Source organism: Microtus oregoni, unplaced genomic scaffold, assembly GCF_018167655.1.
Source record: "Microtus oregoni isolate MIOR12 unplaced genomic scaffold, Mior012 000124F_ref0000388, whole genome shotgun sequence".
Taxonomy (NCBI): Eukaryota; Metazoa; Chordata; class Mammalia; order Rodentia; family Cricetidae; genus Microtus; species Microtus oregoni.
This window is the reverse complement of record NW_024544756.1, coordinates 868,552-888,452: the sequence shown is the minus strand read 5'-3', so window position 1 is coordinate 888,452 and position 19,901 is coordinate 868,552.

Below are 19,901 nucleotides of genomic sequence, written 5' to 3'. Positions count from 1 at the left end.
AGACCTCAATGCTAGCAGTACAAGGAGCTTGGCAGGGCATCCTTTCTCAGCCACAGTTCAGATGAGACGAAAGCCTAGAGCTGACATCCAAATCACAGGCATATGAATCCTTGAGCAGAGTACCTAGCTAAACTGAACTCAAAGACGGGTATGGCTGTCACAAGCCGCTAACATTGCAACAATTTGTTACATGGGACCAGAGATGAATACTTCACTGGGAAGCATGTTTACAGAGCTAAAGAGAAAATGTAGAGATGTAACATTCTCTTTATCGGTCTGACTTCCTAAATGACACACCCAGAGAAAGACAGAGAGATACAGAATTCTGGGAGTGATGTTCAGAATTAGCAGCAAATACAATGGCGTCCAGAAGCTGGCTGGCTGCAATGAATCAAAGGGAATTCCAAACACAAAATGCCAAATGGAAATCTAAAGAGCCTCCAGATCTCAAACTCACCCATTTTCTCTATAAAGAGTTCAGATTACCCCTAAGTGTTAGAATATTAGAGGTCCCTTTTTATGAATATTTTAATAAAAATTTAATTATGACCTGGGTGGAGGTGGTACACGCCTTTAATTCCAGTATTTGAGAGGCAGAGGCAGGCAGATCACTGTGAGACTGAGGCCAGCCTGGTCTACAGAACGAGTTCTAGGATAGCCAAGGCTACACACAGAGAATCCTTGTCTCAAAAATAAATTATGTATATGTGTAGGTTATGTGAACATGAGTACAGGTCCCCATAGAAGCCAGAAGTTGGCGGTGGAACCCCTGTAATCCATTACTGGCAAATGGGAGCAGCCCAATGTGGTGCTAGGAAGCAAACACAGGGCTTCTTCAAGAGCTTCTTCAAGAGCTCTTAACTGCCGAGCCATCTCTCCAAGCCCTGAAAGAAGCCTTTCTTTTCTTTTTCTTCTTTAAGGAAGGTCTGATTCTGTAGCTCACACTGGTCTTGAGCTCATGATCTTTCTGCCTCAGCTTCTCAAGTGCAAGAGATGTATTTTCATAAAAATAACCCAGCTTTCCAAGGAAACTGGAATTGGTGTAGAACAGTGGTTCTCAACCTTTCTAATACTGTGGTCCTTTAATACAGTTCCACAGGTTGTCGTGACCCCCCAACCATAATTGTTTTCATTACTGCTTTATAACTAACTGGAATTTTGCTACTGTTCTGTATTGTAATGTAAATATTTTCTATGCGGGATAGCTGATATGCAACCCCTGTGAAAGGGTTGTTCAATCCCAGAGGGGACCCAGGGCCTGAATACAAATAAACAAGTGTAACACTTAGCACTGGTTTTAGGTTTCCAAAAGGAAGATGCAAAGACAAACTAAGTCAAATGAAGACTTCTGTCCGTGCTACCTACTGTTAAGGAAAAGTGGATGGATATTGGGGAGATGTGCAAACAATGTGTTTGGACCCCATCCAAAGCACACAAAGCACCAAAATATAAGCCGAGGGTTTAAAGAGAAATATTTATAGGGAGATATAATAAACAGGGATAGAAAAGGCATATGAAGGCAATAATAAGGAGAGTATTTACTCAAGTAAACAAAATAAGCCCAACTCTGATGGAAAGAAAACATTCATAAATTCTATAAAATCCAAAGAAGGGGCTGAACTCAATGGTAGAGTGCATAAATACACAAGTTCAATCTGTGGCACCTAAATAAATGAATGGAATCATAATAAAGCTTGTTTAACATGGGCAAAACCCTGGGTTTGTTCTCGCATACTGCCAGAGAAATATCAGAAAAAAAATGAATTAATAAGAAACAAAACGTGAAGTCAGGCATGTGAGTCATACCTTTAATCTCAGGACTTCAGAGGTTGAGGCAAAAAGGTGGCCTGGAATAAGCCAGGCAGAAAGGATATCACGTGGGGTAAAGGACAAAACAAAAAGCAGCCTGGGAAGATGACAACCTGAGTTGAACCTCTGAAACTCACATAGTAGAAGGAGAAAATTGACTCCCTTGGATTATTCTGTGACTGCCACATATAGACCAGTCCATATGCATATCCGTATATATACATACAGACAAAATAAATGAATGCAGAAGTATTCTTAAGGGTCCAATCCAAAATAACAATAGCGTGAGAAACACAGTGGGAAGGAACGGGTTCTGATATTATGTCATGTACTGTTCTGTGAACTAATAGAAGCAGAGCTGTGGCTACTGTTGGAGAAACTTTACTCAGAGAACAGAACCTCGAAGTGACTTGAATTTACCAAGGCAGGAGGTGGTAGGGTTCAGAAAGAGAGTAAAAAGAGTGCAGCAAAAGCCCCTCAAGGGCAGCAGAGGGGAAATGAGATGGGAAGGAACCAGTGTCCAGAAGGAAGGCAGTCGGGGTCATGTGCTAAGGTGACAAAGTAGAGAAAAAGCAGCTCTCTGTGGTGGAAGGAAATCCAATGGTCTGCCTTGTGGTACATTAAGGATCTTAGATCACTAGGGTCCAGAAAATGGAGACCAGAACTTTCCAGGTGGTTATAGGAATTCCAGGTGATTTCACCTAAAACTGCTTTTGAAAAGTGGAGTTTATTGGGTGGCTTTTCGTGTGGGCATGTATGTACCACAGTGTGTGTGTGCATATATATGTCAGAGGGCATTTGGAAAGAGTTGGTTTTTCCTTTCCATCCTTCGGGTCCTGGAAATCAACCAAAATCAGTTCCTCAGGCTTGGCAGCAGTGTCTTTACCCACTGAACCATCCTGTCAGCCTCTCAACTAAGACCCTTAAAGTGCAAAAAAAAAAAAAAATTCACAAACACCCTTGCTTTTTAAAGATGGAACATTCTTTAAAACTAACCTATAGAGCCTTTCCAATAAAGTTTGTTTGAAGGCATCAGACTATCTTCTAAACCTTTTCAACAGTCCAGGATGTCCCTCTGCCGTCTGGTTGAAGGCACATTTATGCTTTCTCCAGTATTATCCTCGTCTAAGGAAGAGTAATTTGCCAAAGGAAAACATCATCAGGTCAAGCCTGATGATGTGTGTGGGCCTGCCAGCACAATTACTCTAGAGCAGTGGTTCTTAACCTGTGGGTCGTGACCCCTTGGGGGTCAAATGACCCTTTCACAGGTGTCAAATATCAGATATCCTACATATCGGATATTTACACTATGATTAATAACAGTAGCAAATTACAGTTATGAAGTAGCAGTTAAAATAATTTTATGGTTGGGGGGTTCACCACAATATGAGGGTTGCAGCCCTGGGAAGGATGAGAACCACTGCCCACTGCTCTGGAGGCCGAGGAAGGAGGAACCAAGTTCAAGTCCTTCCTGAGCTACATACAGAGTCAGTTCAAAGCCAACCTGGGCAATTTAGTGACACCCTATCTCAAAATTAAAAAGTAAAAAGAGAGCTGGAGTTACAGTTCAGTAGCATGTATACTAGTGTGTACTGGGGTCTTGGTTCAGTTCCATGCACTGAAAAACAAAACAAAGCCAAACAAGGAACAGACCCCCACTCATGGTTGCGTCTCTCAAGGGGCCAAGCACAGTGAAGACAGTACTCTGTCTTAGGGACCAAGTATTTTATCCATGGCATGCATTTGATATGCTTCAGACAACTTCCCATAAAACTGAAAAATGTTCTTAATTCTCTGCCCTAAATGCCTATTCCACATTCAGCACAGGCTAGGAAGTAATAAGAAAACATTTCTTATGGTTCCATTTCAAAGAGCAAAAACAGGCAACTGTTTCAAGGATATGAAGAATAATTTTCTGAAATATTTAATAGGAAACCAAGGCCAAAACAGGGTTAAAAATTAAAGGGAAAGGGGAGGACTTGAAAAGTGAGGAATGTCTTATTTGAAATTCCCTCACCATTCTCCCAGTACTCTTCATAATCAGGAACTATAGGGAGCCCAGCTCAGCCAAGGCTTAAACCAGCTCAATGACTTCTATGGTTTGTGGCTGCTTTGATGCTAATTTTTCAATTATGAATCTGGGAAGCAACACGCTGCTCACTAATTATCAATGAATTCTGGCCAGCAAAGCTAACTTTCCAGGTTGGGGATGAATTAACAGCTCAGTTAGAAGAGAGTTTGCCTAGTAGCCCAATGTAGCACATACCTGTAATCCAAGTGGCAAAAGGAAGAGGATCAGAAGGTGAAAGTCATCCCTGGCTAGAGGAAGCTCAAGGGCAGCCTGGTCTACATAAGAAAAAAAAAAGGGGTATGGAGAGAGGGGGGAAAGGGAGAGGGAGAGAGAGGGACAGCTTTTTCTTGATGCTGGTGCTGGGTGGACTGGCAGTGGAGTAACCAGCCACCTGCGGCAGCCTATTCATTTTACCCATTTCTATCTCCCCCTTGTTCGATTGTCTTTAAGAACATTTTTCAAGGGATTTGGAGAGAAGGCTTAGTGGCTAAGAGCACTTGTTGCTCTAGCCAAGGACCCAGATTGGGTTTTCAGGATTTACAAAGGGGCTCCCAGCCATCTCCAACTCCAGTTTTAGGAGAGGCAACAACATCTTCTGACCTCCCCATGATGCAGGTACGAATGTGGCACACGCACACACACACACACACACACACAAATATATATATATATATATATATGTGTGTATGTGTGTGTGTGTGTGTGTGTGTGTGTGTGTGTGCAGGCAAAACACCCATACACATAAAATAAACCATCTAAATTTGTTAGTTAAATATTGTGGCTCACACCTGTAAATCCAGCACATGGGAACCTGAGGTAGGAGGATCATGAGTTTGAGGGTGTCCTGGTCTACATAGTGAGTTACAAGAAAACCTAGGCTAAAGAGTACAATCCTAGCCCCCAAAATCAAACCAAAAAATGACAAAAGCCCCAAACGCCCCATCACTACTAACAACAAAATAATCCTCTTAGGTTTGCAGGAACATAGAACGATATTAAGATCCCCCGCATATCTGCTTCTCCCACACTCCCACAGCCACTCCAGCATTTGCAACTGCCACCGAAGTGATACATCAAGTGTTGACAATCCTCCATTAGCATACCAGGAGCAAGTAAACCCAGAACATATGCCAGGGTTTGCTCTCCTGGTGATTTTCCTTCTGTGAGTTTGGAAAATGGCACTTCAGTAGCCACCATTACAGTACCTATCATACGGAGTGTTTTCACTGCCCTTCGAGCGCTGTCTCTACCTAATCACCCCTTCCTTCAGAGAATTACTTTGAATTTGCTACAAGCACAGGACAAGTGCTATGGCTTTGAATTCAGTCTGATAAGTGCTTAATGGTTGCCTCCGACTGGGCAGATCAGGGGCTCTGATGGTTGCTACCTGTGCTTCCTCAAGCAAGTTTCTTGATTTATTTGATCATATTTGTGTGTATGTGTGTGTGTGTGTGTGTGTGTGTGTGTGTCTATGGGTGCCTGTGGGTGACTACAGAGGCCAGAAGAAAGTGAAAGACACCCTGGAGTTGAATTACCAGCAGTTGTGAAACTATCCTGTTCCCAATGAGTGTTGGGAACCAAACCAAGGTCTCTAGCAAAAGGAGCAAGTGCTTGTCATCTCTGAGCCATTTTCCAGATCCCAAGCTCATGTCTTAAACCAAGCTTATTCTTTCTTTACATTTAAAAACAAACAGGCTAAAATAAAGCAAGGATGAAATGAAGAAGAACCATTGTACCTACTTTAAAGTCATGTGAGTATTAAAAGACATACGTTTGGAGGAGATGTAAGGAATTACATCCCACGGCCTTACAAATCATAGGCCAGAACTCCACCAAAAAGCTGCATGCCCAGTTTCAAATGTCATATTTTATCTATAGCACTGAACACAGTCAGTATCAATACTTTATATTGTTACTATTATTAATTTTCATTTTAAAAATATTTTTGTGTATATTTATTTAATTTTTTGAATATTTTTGCTTGTATGTATGTTTGTGTACCACATACGTGTAAAACCCACAGAGCTCAGAAGCAGGTGCAAATCCCCTAGATATGGAATTACAGAGGGTTATAACCTGATAAGCTTCTATTGCTCCCCTCAAGCTATAAGATTCAAGCAGGAGTTGTCTTTTCCTCTTCTGGTGCACATATAGAGTTTTTAGCATAAGCATCTAGTGCCTTGTTCAGACTCTACTTTCCAAGTCATTTTGTGAACTCTTCTTTTCTCCTTTCCTTCGAAGGCTCAAGTTGGATTCTTTCATACACTCACCCCTCAGGTTGCCACCTTCTGACATTCAGAATATCCTTGGCCCAAGAGAAGGAGAAAAAAAATCTGTTCAGATCTGCCCCATACAAACACACTTAAATTATATAATTTTGCCCTGGCTTCAATGGTGTTAAGTTGTATAATTCATCTTTTCTTGAGTGAAGGAAGAAAATTCCTTCCAGAATGTTCTATAATTTAGTTTTGGCTTCGTCCTACATCTCCCTATCAGCATTACATTTATACGCTTTTGTTTTTACCAGGCATCTCTTGAGTTCTCCCTGAATCAACATCCCTAATGCCAGTCTGACAGACATGTACCACCATGCACACCCTGTCCTGATTTCCTCTTTTTCTTTATTTTATTTTACATACCAATCACAGTTTTCCTTCCCTCCTCTCCTCCTGTTCCCTCCCTTCCAGCTCCCTCTAACCCACCCCCATCAACTCCTCCTGCATCTCCATTCAGAAGGGCTAAGTCCTCCCATGGAAATCAACAAAGCATGGCATATCAAGTTGAGGCAGGACCAAATTCTTCTCCAGCCTGCATCAAGGCTAAAGAAGGCATTCCACCATAGGAAATAGATTCCAAAGAGTCAGATCATGCCTCAGGGACAGATCCTCGTCCCCCAGCTAGGGACCCCACAAAAGACCAAGCTACACACCTGTCACCCAGATGCAGAGGGCCTAGGTTTGTCCCATGATGGCTCCCTAGCTGTCAGTCATCCAGGGTTCATGGGCTCCCACAAGCTCAGATCAGCTCTCTCTGTAGCTTTTCCCATCATGATATTAAACCCATGCCCTTTCTGATATAATCTCCTCACCCTCTCTTCTAAGGGACTCCCAGAGCTCAGCCCAAAGTTTATCTGTGGCTCTCTGCATCTGCTTCCATCAGGTACTACACGAAGTCTCAATGATAACAATTAGGGTAGATACCAATCTGATTATAGGGGAAGGCACCCTCTCCACTATTGCTAGGAGTCTTTGTTGAGACCATCCTTGTAGATTCCTGGGAGTTCCCCTGGCACCAGGTTTCTCCCTAACCCCATAAGGGCCCCTCTATCAAGATATGTCTTTCATTAGTCTGCCCTCTCCCCAACACACACAACTCTTAGCTGTCTTTGAATGACTCATTTGCTGCCTGCATCATGGCACCAGGTTTCTCCCTAACCCCATAAAGGTCCATCTATCAAGATATGTCTTTTATTACTCTGCCCTCTCCCCAACACACACAACTCTTAGCTGTCTTTGAATGACTCATTTGCAGCCTGCATCATTCCAGACCAGAGTATCACTAATGGGGGTTGTGATCCAACATGCTTTCTCTCTGCAAGTCTCTCTACCTTTGTAAACACCACTAGATAAAAATAGTTTCAGGTATAAAAGATAAAAGCAAGCGTTGTGGTTTGAATGTGGAATGTTCCTCTTTGGCTCATATGTTCAAACACTTGGTGTCCAGCTGGTAGAACTATTTTGGAAAGTTGTGGAATCTTTAGGATGTAGATTCTCACTGGAAGAAGTGGTCACTAAGGAAACAGATTTTGAGGTTTAATACTCAAGTTCCACTTTCTGTTCATTCCCTGCTCCCTGCTATAAATAACAATGCAACCAGGTGCCTTATCTTCCTACTGCTGTGCCTTCTCTACCATAAGAGCCTGCATCCCTCAAACTGTGATCCCGAATAAGATGCTCTTCCCTTAAGTTGCTTCTTGTCAGGCATTCAGTCACAGCATTGTGAAAAGCAACACATTTAGTAGGGAATGAGCCAACTCCTTTTATATGCTGGCAGAGACATGGACTGCCTCCAGCATGCATCCATTCTTACTCCCTAGGCTAGAGGGTGGATTCCAATCACAGCAAGCACAGGCATCAAACCTACTCACCCTCCAGCTTCTGACATGATCTGGCCAAGGAAATTGCCTTTTGCCGCCTGCAAGCGCATTGCTCTGCGGCTTCTTTGCCACTGGTTACAACCCTCCTCCCACACAGGCTGCAAGATCCTTCTTCCCTTTACAAATGCTATACTTGTCTTTCCAAAGACCATAATTTAAAGCATTTGGGGAAAATATCTCTGAATGTTGTTATACGAATTATAGGATAAAAGAGATTATGCTAATTATGTCACTCTACGTGGTGCAAGACCCATGCCGAGCAAATGCATTTGCAATCGCATGTCATTGGAGAAACGTTAGCATAACATATAATATATTTCTGGAACACTCCCACACTCTTATCATCTCAAATTTCATTAATATAACACACGAACCATATGCCAAATCAATAATATGTGGTATTGAAGTAATAATCTCATTTGTCTTGCACTACAAAGGCAGGTCTACTGGAATCCAACTAGTTTGATTTTAGAGAGTCAAGAAAATCCTCTTATTTTACTGACTGGTACCAAAAATTTTATATCAGTCAATTAATCCCCTTAGATTAAGATACTGATACCTTTGTTTGGGAAAAAACCCTCTAAGCAGACATTAGACATTTGTATCCAGTGGGAACCAGGTACCAAGATTAAACAGAGCACAAACAAGAGCAAGAATGGCAAAACTCAAGAGGGAGGTGGACCAGTTGGATTTAAGAGACCTTGAAAAGTGGAAAATGGGCTTGCCTAAAACAAGGGTAGACACTTTCTAAATTGTGGAGTAGAATCTTCAAGAGTGGTGAAGGCCTTTTTAATAGATATGAGTAACTTGAGATTAAGAAATTTAACTGGAAATTTCTTTGATATATAAAGCACTAACATTAATAAAATATCAATAAAATTTTATATAAAAGATGGCAGTACATCAAAGACATGCCTCAAATCTAAGACACAGACATTATGATTTTTTTATCTATCAAGAGACTATTATACAGATTCTATAAAAAGACAAATTAGCAAGGAAAACAGAGACAACAACACAACAGAAAGCTTGAATGGATAACAAACAAATTGATATCAAAGTAAAAAAAGAACCTAATAAACATACAGAATGTCCTCTGCTAATCCTAAATTAATAGAAAGAAAGGCTCTTTGATTTATCAAAAATGAGTATTAAAAAAGCTGAGACATCATTTAACATACATCTGCATTCCAAGACTGATCATATTAAGGGTAAGAGCAGGCTACTGAAAAATGTGGGTAAAAATGAATATAAAACTAATTAAATGCCGGGCGATGGTGGCGCACGCCTTTAATCCCAGCACTCGGGAGGCAGAGGTAGGCGGATCTCTGTGAGTTCGAGACCAGCCTGGTCTACAGAGCTAGTTCCAGGACAGGCTCCAAAGCCACAGAGAAACCCTGTCTCGAAAAACCAAAAAAAAAAAAAAAAAAAAAAAAACTAATTAAATTTATTGTGGAGAATAATCTGACTACCTCATAAAGATGGAGTTGGACTTGGCACAGTGATGCCACCTCTATGAATATACCTTAGAGCCAGGGTTGGCAAATTATAGTCTATGGGCTGAACCTACCTCAGCTGGTTATCATGAGGGAGGTTTTTTTTTTTTTTCCATACAGTTTTAGATGGTTGAGGAAAGAATGTGAATATCTATTCATCAAAAAGTAATTGCATAAATAAATCACAGTGCATTTCTACAGTTAACTAAAACAGAAAAAAAAATAGACCTACATGTACCAACTTGGATAAACCTCTGACTCCATCTGAAAAGATAACAAAAGCTCAATGTAAAAGAGTGCAATATGAAACTGCTTAGATACGTTGTGAGAAACACCCTAAATGAGATCATTCACAGTGTCTAGACATACAAGGGAGAGAAATAAAGTCTAAAAACTAGACAGGAAAAGCTCATACTCAGGATGCCTGTAATTTCTGCAGAGAGGAAAGGAGGTTGGGGCCATCTATCTGTATAATGTTCTGTTTTCCTGCAAAAAGAAATGCCTGTAGCGAGATAAAAAGAAACTCAATGTGTTTAATTTGAGTATGCATGTGTTTATTACCACAGGCTTTATATCTAAAATGTGCAAAATATTTTCATAATAAAAACTATACTTCAGAGTGCTAAAACCATTATGATAGCTATTCTTTCTATTGTCCGTACTTTAGCTGACCAGGGCCTTTTTCGAAAATGCCCTTTGAATTACACAACACTTGGGGAAAGACATGAGGCAGGAGGTTGGGCTGGTGTCAGCCCTGCATTGTTGGGTGCTAGGCAATGCGTGCAAGCAGGCAAGATTAATTACATAGTCCATAAAGCTGTGTTATCTGACTATACACCTAATTACAGTGAACACTATAGGGTATGGGTGACAAAATAATTGCTCTAACCCAAGATAAATGCTTTATGAATTTTGGAACAGAGATGGAAATGGGAAAGAATTCAGTAGCAATGGATTGTTTGAGAAGCGAAGCATCTCCCAGTCAGCCTTGTGTTAACACAGGAGTCTTTCCCAGGCATGCCTAATATAAAACAGCTTCCATTCCAACAGCAGCCTCCAGATGATAGAAATGGGCCATTAGTGGCTATAAGTCGAGAGGGACATTGCTATAAAACATGATTAAATTCTAGCGAGAATGATGTCATCTGTGATAGGAATCTTCCATCTGCTCAAATGTCTAGAGGTATTAGAGGTTCATCAAGGACGGGGTGTACTCATGGAAGGTTGTTTTCTTGTAAGATCAGTGCTGGCTCATACATTGGCCTAATCTTTCTTGGACCATCCTTGGCTGATAAGAGAAGTAGAGGAGTGGAAAAGCTTGGAGCATTTTGTGACAAGAAGTCGATGGGAAAATGAGACAAGTGACTCTTCAGGCTGGACAAAGTTTTTAATGATGTCTTTTGATCTTCACTAACAAGTCAAAAGGCCAGATCGCAAGGCATGATGACAACAGAATCTGGGTTTCTTCCTCATCATTGCAAGCCCATGTAAGCTCTATGAAGCCAGCCTGAGACTCTTGGTAGTCAAAGGAATCAAAGTGTATGCTAAACTAGAGAGATGACTCAGGGATTAACACTTGTAGCTCTTGCTGAGATCCCAGGTTCATAATGAAATTGTGTGTGATAAAAGTAAAGGTACTTCACAGAATCTTTGAACATTCTATAGGAGAAATTTCTAGAACAAATAAATGGTCTAGAAAGGTGAGATGTTGTTAATGGCACTAGATGGTCCACCATGTACTTTCAGGCTTGTACCAGGCAGTTTAGGTAGGCCATTGCCATAGATCTGCATGGTATGTGTTCTGGTTCATGCAATTGACAAGGAGGAGGTAGGAGAGGGAAAGGAGGCTGAAATGGAGGGGAGAAGAGGTTAGAAAAGAAGGCATGAAATCAGTTAAAGTAAGAGAGAAGAGAGGTAGAAAGACAAGGTAGGAATGATGATGGAGAAAAAGCAGGGAGTAGGACAGGAGGAAAAAGAAAGTCTACATAAAGCCCTAAAAGGAAACTCACAACCAGGTCTGATCAATAATTCCAGACTCATTCAATCAGCACTATTTCTGGATTCTGGGCAAGCAACTCAACCATCATCTGATTGTCACCTGTAACATGTAGATAAAAGTAACCAGGTTTTCCTAATTGCTGTGAGATACCTTTCCAAGACTAACACTTGGCAATCAAAAATAAGCTGCAAGGGCACACTTCCCTGAAAGATCTTACTAAGCAACCCAGCTGCACAATTACTGTGATGAAATTGTGCTTTGCCATGCAATTGTCCAAACAGCTAGAAGAAGCCTGTTACTTTAAATGATTTAGTAAATTGTAGCTCATCTTTGAAATTACTCCTTCATTACTTTGAAAAAAGCATATATATGGAGAGAAATAGAGACCCATCCCAATGAATAGGCTATCTTTTGTATGAAGTGGGGCTAACATAATGAGATCTCCTCCAAGTAGAGAGAAAAGCCCTGCAATGAATTAACACCATGAACGCATCCATGTCTAACCTTTATTTATGTGAGTGGCTTCAGGTGTGGTTCAGTGGAACTGAATCATGAACCTTTTAAAGGAAACACATGTCCACTGTGTTAGAGACCTGATGAAATTCTGAGTAGTGGGATTCTAAAGGTCATCATCATCACCTTCTTCTCTTCTTCTTCTTCTTCTTCTTCTTCTTCTTCTTCTTCTTCTTCTTCTTCTTCTTCTTCTTCTTCTTCTTCTTCTTCTTCTTCTTCTTCTTCTTCTTCTCCTTCTCCTTCTCCTTCTCCTTCTCCTTCTCCTTCTCCTTCTCCTTCTCCTTCTCCTTCTCCTTCTCCTTCTCCTTCTCCTTCTCCTTCTCCTTCTCCTTCTCCTTCTCCTCCTCCTCCTCCTCCTCCTCCTCCTCCTCCTCCTCCTCCTCCTCCTCCTCCTCCTCCTCTTTCTCTTTTTCTTCCTCCTCTTCATCTGCTTTGTTTTTATTGGTGTTATTCTTTGTTTATTTGTTTGAAACAGGGTCTGTTTCTATAGCCCTGGCTGTCCTGAAACTTACTATGTAGACAGGTTGGCCTTGAACTCACAGAGATGTGCTTGCCTCTGCATCCCAAGTGCTAGGGTTAAGGGCATGCACCACTATGCTCAACTCTAGGTGTGTTCTAATATATGACAACAACCAATCAGATATATGTAATAACAACCACACAAGTAAAGCATTGTTTGTACATGGAAATTTTCTAAGACAGTATAGGTTTCTTTTTATATTTTACCTATAAACTATAAATTTTCCTACAATCTCCTTATTTCAAGATTATTTTGACATTAAAATGACATCTTCATTTCTGATTATTATCATTCATGTATGTAAATAAATGCAGGAATAAGTGAATAAATAAATTTAAACAAAAACATGTCTCAGGCTAGGAATATATCTGTATAGGTAAAAAATGCTTGCCTTAGTTCAAATCCTAGACCCAAATAAAAGATAGATGCATATTTCAAGCATCTGTAAGTCCAGTATTTCTATGGGAGAAATGGGGGCCATCAAAAGAATTGCTAGAAACTTTCAGGCCAACTAATACGGTTCATATATGCAGTGAGAAAAAAAAACAAAGAGATCTTGTTCCAAACATCCAAAATCATCTTCTGATCATCACATGCATGAATGAACACACACATGCATTAACATAACCAAATACAAACACATGCAAACACACAGAGAATATGTCCCCTGCCAATTGTTTCTGAAACATAGGCTGCCCCCTTGTCACTAACAAGGTCAAGCTTTTCACCTGCCTCTGAACCCCATCACTGTTCTTGTTCATCGATGCTTGTCACTCGAGCAGTGTCTCCTATCTCCTTCAGCTTCAAGTCCCCCCATTTGAGCACTTCCAGCCACATTAAAAATTCTGCAATACCTTTCATATTAAAAATTAAAAGCCTACTTTCGGTTCTATATTCCAGAGTCTCGCTCACAATCAATTAGTTGTAGTCATAACTAAATTCTTAGAAAGGTATGAACCCCTCAGTGTTTCCACTTCCTGTCTCCTCACTCTCTCCCAGCCCAATGCAATCAGGTCTTTGCCTTTATTAGCCCATCAGATTGCACATTCAGGGTCATCAGTGGTGATTTCTGTGAGGTCAATTCCCATCAATAACACCTCTATTGTAATCATTTGAAATATATTTTTGTTAATTCCTTGAGAATTCCATGCAGTGTATTTTGAACATATTTACCACGTTTCCAAAACTCCTTCTATCAGGAACATCTCAACCCTCCCATCCCTTTCCATCCATCCTTGAGATTTGTAGGAGGCATGGAGGTCCTTGTGCTCGCAGATAACCATTAGGAGAACCTGCAATGTTAGCATACAGAGTTGTTCCTTTAAGGGAATTAATGCATAACATGTTGTCTACCCAGAGGACTGTGAGAGGGTTTACTTTATAGCCTGGTGACCTTTGCACACCAGACCCTCTTTCATACCCTTATCATAAGCTTGTTTTTCTCAGACAGTCTATAGAATCCATCTTTATGGAAGGTGTCACATGTATCTTACAAAGAGTTTTGAGATAGTCACATCAATCTCGATTTAGCTTACTTTGTTCCTCAGGGAGATTTATGCATGCTTTACGGTGCACATGGGATTCAGTTCATTATCACCAGAATAAGTTTCACCAAATAGTGATTTGTTTAAACATGCCCCCCCAAAAAATCACTTGGAGTTAGACTCTCGAAATTTGAAATAGCACTGGTTACATATTCACGTTGAACCCAACTGCCTTCTTACTCTTCATAGATTGTCACTGTTGATTCAGGCGGGCACAGAGACCCCTGAAGAGATTAGTTATATTCTTTTCTTCTTCCTCCACCAAGTCCAATTTGTCTTGAGATTGGAACCTGCTCTGGGGTGGGGCATACCAGCAGGCACATCATTAAAGAAATACCTACAATTCCCTTCCCAGCAGCTATCAAATGCAATGTGCAGACAACAACAAAAGGTGGTACACAGAGCCCTAAATCATTGCCGATGCACTGGAATCTTTTTGGAAGAAGGGGTGAAAGACTGCAAGACAGAGAGGTAGTGAAAAGCTGGGGAAGCAGTATCTTTCAGACACAACAAGGCATACACACATTTGAACTCACAGAGATTGTGACAGTGGATACAAGACCTGCACTATCCAGATTGCCCCCCCCCCCGCAAAAAACACAGAACGGGTGAGGGAGTAATGTGGACATGTAAACCAACTAGCAGCTTTACCATCTTTGTATCGTATTTTAACACTGACCTTTCACCGCTCTTTAGAAGGATTTCTTCCCAGATGTTCAGGGTACTGCACTTGATTATCTCCCCGTTTCTGTAACATTGCCTCTCAGCTTCATTGCTTCTGCCTCAAAGCACTAGGGCACACTGTGAGTACAGACTCCTCAATATTGCAGTCACTTCTTGAGGCCCCCAGTGCACAAAAACTGTCAATACACACACAACCTGGAACCCTTTTAGGAATTCTAGACTCATATTCCACATCTCAATCCAATCCAGCAGAATGTCGTATTGGCATTAACTGAGCCACATACTTAGAGGATAGTGACTTCTCATCACCTTTGTCATTGCAAGTGGGATTGGTACTGCCATCATCACATCTTGCCTGGATTCCATTTCCCTTGACTTCTGCCCTTGCCACCTGCTGTCTAATCTCTAGATGGCAGGCGGGGAATCACTCTTTAAATGTCACATCACAGTGCCTCCTAAAATCTTGGCATCATAATCATAGTAAAAGCTAACCATGGTGCTCATGACTGCCACCAGTCTCCATCTGCAGGTATTCTTTGCATTGCATTGAACATGCCAAGCACTTTCCTGGCATAAGAATCTTGCTTTTAGCTGAGAGAGCAATGGTGTTCACTTCCTCATTTGTTTCAGGGTCTAAGTAAATATTAGCATGCTAGAGCAGTCTTTCCTGTCTCCTTGCCTAAATAACATGAACCCAACTCTCTTTATCAACCCTGCCCTTTAGATTTCCTCAAAGCACAGATCACCACTGGAAAGAGTGTACTATGTTTACGTGCCTGATTTGTCTGTAAATTGGCTGTGCATTATTTCAAGATGACAGTACCTCTGAGGCAGGGACTTTCTCTTTTTCTGTACCTACACAGTGCTTAGAATCAAGTCATATACACAGTATACACTCAACGAATAGTCACGAAACATTACATTTGACACCCAGTGAACATTCATAGATTGCTGGAGTAATAATCTTTAGTCCATTAACCAATGAGTCCAGCCTCTACTGATTGTAAAACTATTGTATTTTAAAAATCTTTCAGGAGACTTGGAAGATTGGTCAATGATAAAATACTTTTTTAGTATACATAATGTCCTGACTTCATTCCCTAGACGATAGATAGATAGATAGATAGATAGATAGATAGATAGATAGATAGATAGATGATAAATAGATCAGCTTGACAGTTAAAGAGAAAATTAGGAAAAATAATCTAGTTCCAAAGTTTAATTCTAACACATTATACATAATGCATTTGTTATATTCAGACAATAAGAAAGCAAAGAGAAATTAGGCATAATAATATCATTAATATAATCTCAGTATTTGGGAGAAGAATTAAGTATTAAGGCAGAAGAATCATGAGTTCAAAACTTGCATGTGTTACACGAGTTATAGGACTCACAAGGATTTGCAGCTATTTAAAGAGCAACAACAAAGAAGAAAAGTAAAACAGCTAAAAGAAAGCAAAAGGAAAGTGTGCAGGTTGAGTAGCAGAAGGCTCTAATACAGAGAAGTTCATTTGTCCATAGTGCAGTTGATCTCTCTATGGCAAGTTGGTTTGATTGTCAACTTGCCATAAATTAGAATGACTTGAAAGCAGAGCCTCAGTTAAGGAATTATCCTATTGCTTTCAATGATGAGGGAAGCCATGCTCAAAATATGTGTAGCAACTTCTGGTTGCAGTCCAGATAAAAGGGGCATGGAATAAGGAAGATGATTCTTTCGCTCTCTTGATCTTTGTTCTTGCCATCAAGTTTATTTACGTTTTCACTGCTAATTTCGTATAGGAGGTCCTTCTGTCTGTGTGTTGCTTTCAATGGTTAATAAAGGAACTGCTTTGGGCCTATAGCAGAGCTATAAGGGAACAGAGCTAGGCAGAGAAAACTAAACGGAATGATGGGAAGAAGAGGTAGAGGAGAGACACCATGGAGCCGCCCAAGACAGACACTGGGAATTTTACCTGGTAAGCCGCTGCCACATGGCAATAAACTGATTAATAGAAACGGGTTAAATTAAGATGTAAGAGTTAGCCAATAAGATGCTAGAGCTAATGGGCCAAGCAGTGATTTAATTAATACAGTTTCTGTGTGATTATAAAGGGTGTAATCTAGCGGGGCAGCTGGAATGAACAAGCAGGCCCTCCTCCTTCTACACTGATTCTTTCACTGATATTAGAACCATCAGGCTGCTATCATTCACTGAAGACAAGAAGCTCTCTAAGAATCCTCCAGGTTTCTAGGGCCAGGTTGAGACTCCCAAGGTATGTGAATGCAGGTGTCCACAACATTGTGTCCCCTGGATCTGGAGTTACAATCTGTCCAATATGGATGGTGGGAAGTGAATGCTCCCCTTCTGCAGGAGCAGTATGCATTCTTAACAGCCGATCTATTCCTATGGTCCCTATATTAATTTCTTATTGCTGCTACAAAGAATTATCATAATCTGGTTGTTTCATGCAACAATTTATTTTCCCTCAGTTCTAAAAGACAGAATTGATGTCACTGTGATGAACCTAAAAGGCCAGTGACACTGTGTTTCTCCAAGAAACTCTTAGAGCATCTGTCTCAGCTTTCCAGATGCCATCTGTATCTTCAAGCATTGTCTGCTTCGTCTCTTTAAAGCCAGCAATACAGCATCTTCAATCCCACCTTCTGTTAATGACCTCATATTTCCTGCTCTATCATTACTCTTCCTGTATCCACCTCCAAAGGACCTTTGTGATGAGCTGAAGACTACCCAGATAATCCAGGATATACTCCTCACCTCAACTCTTGAACTTAATCATCGCAGTGGCCTCTTTGACGTGTAGGCATATTCACAGGCTCTAGAATTAGAAATGGGACATCTTTGGAATATCACTATCCTGTCTACAACAGGCATCTATTGTGAGAATAGAGGAACGGGACACTATGTACAGATACCAGATCAATATCTTGTGTGTCAAAATGATAGCAGAAAGGTGAGGATGACAACACATGGCCATTATCCCAGCTCTCAGGTTAAAGTGGGAGGCTCATGAGACTCTGTCTCAAATAAAATGACAACCGCAACAACTGCAGCAAAATATGAGAATGCACACATTATTTACATTTAAAAACAACTCAATTTGGTGCTTAGCTTAAAGTGAATGAGGCCATGGAGGGTATGGCAAGCCATGAATGTGCCATAAATGTTTTGAAGACTCAGATACAGTGGGTAAGTCTGGGTAGAAAAGGATCAAGGACATGGTGGTCACTTTGTGTTCTTGAATGAAAGGTGTTCACCGTGTGACAAACTTATAGTAGAACTTAGTACTTCTCTAAAATATTGGACCACTGTTGCATCTAGGTTTTGTTTTAATCTGGGTCTTAGGTATCTGCATTATAATTGACAGGGTTTTATTATAAGGTTTTATTATAAGTTTGACTCTTATAATAAAATCTGCCCCAAATATCCAACACATACTGTTTCTGTAGGCAAGTACAATCTAGAAAATTTTTAACATATATTAAAACAGCATGAGACACTTGGATGTTGAAGGATATAAAAAGTTCAAACATTTTATTGCTCTTCCAATATTACAAATACCCCAAAATTTAAATGTTCTCTAATTAAATTCTTTACTCCACATGAACATGCCCCAAGTAGTTATAGTTTTAAAGGGCAAACAGAACTCAAGTTGTTTAAAGGGCAAAAAGCAGAAAATAAATGCTGACTATCCAATCAAATGTATTTGCTTAATTGACCCTTTCAGTTGTTTCTGAGCACATCATGTTCACAAAATGATGTGTTCCTAGGAAGTTAAATTTCAAGGATTCATCTCCAACCTTTGTGAAAGATTACAGAAAACACAGACTTGGAATTTGATTTGTTTCCTTGGTAACACCCCTTCAAATCTGGTATCTGTGCCTCATCATTGTGCTCCTACACATGGATGAGGATCCTGAAACTCCATAGTAGAAAGTTCAGGAAGAGAAACTGACTTAAGCAGACAATTTAAAAGAAGGATCTAGGGTGGGTGTTATTCTGGAAGAAAATTTAATTTACTTAAGTTAATAAAAATAGCAGGAGAAGAAACAAAATTGGAAACTTACTGGAATTTAATTCACTGCAGGATATTGTTATGTAGTAGGTTAATCTTGAGCCCAAAGCAAATGACTGAAGTTTTTGAAACACACAAAATAGCTCTATGCTTCACCTACAAATGATACAGTTCACAGGGAGAGGAACAGAGTTAGAATTTACAATGTGTGAAAACCATGGGTGGGGCTCAGGAGACTCTTTAGTGAGAGGTAAAGTGCTGGCTACACAAGTATGAGGACCTGAGTCCAAAGCCCCAGAATCTGTGTAAAATCCAGATGCATGGCATCAGTGTCTGTAATCACAGCTCTGCTATTGGGAAATCGGATCAGCTAGCCTAACATACACAGCAGCGTGAAAACAACTAGCATAACCTCTTTCAAACAGAGTAGAAGGTGAAGAATGATGCCTGAAGTTATGCTTTGACCTCCAGATGTGCACTCTGCCACGTGTGCCAGCACACAACACACACACACACACACACACACACACACACACACACACACACGGATAAATTCTAAACTTTAACACCAAGTAAGACTGAAAACATAGCATGAGACCCATGTCCAGTGAATATCACACACAATGTTAAGATATAAATATGAATACCCAAATATATAAATATTAAAATTACCTCAATGAAAGATTAACTTCCTTCTGAAAGTGTATGAATGTAAGGAGATTCTATATTCTAGTCTGAAACATTGGAACATTAGTATTGTCGAAATTTTCCCAAAATAACCAACAAAAGTTCTCTAGAACCAAGTCAGAAGTGAGCACACATAGCCACAGTAAGTTGCCACAGCAACACAAAACAAGAAGAGCTAACTACCTACTCAGGGGTTGATATGGATTGTGAGGAAGGAGAAATAGAGCCAGAAGGCCAGAAGTTCTATTCCTGCTAACTGGCATTTTTGTACAAAATTCTGTAGAAGGAGCTGCAGACCCACCTACATCAGAATTCTTCTACGTTCTAAAAAAAAAAAAAATCTGCATGGCCCACAGTCCCTCAGATGTCATTCAGGAATTATCAGTTTTCACAGTGTCACAAAAGC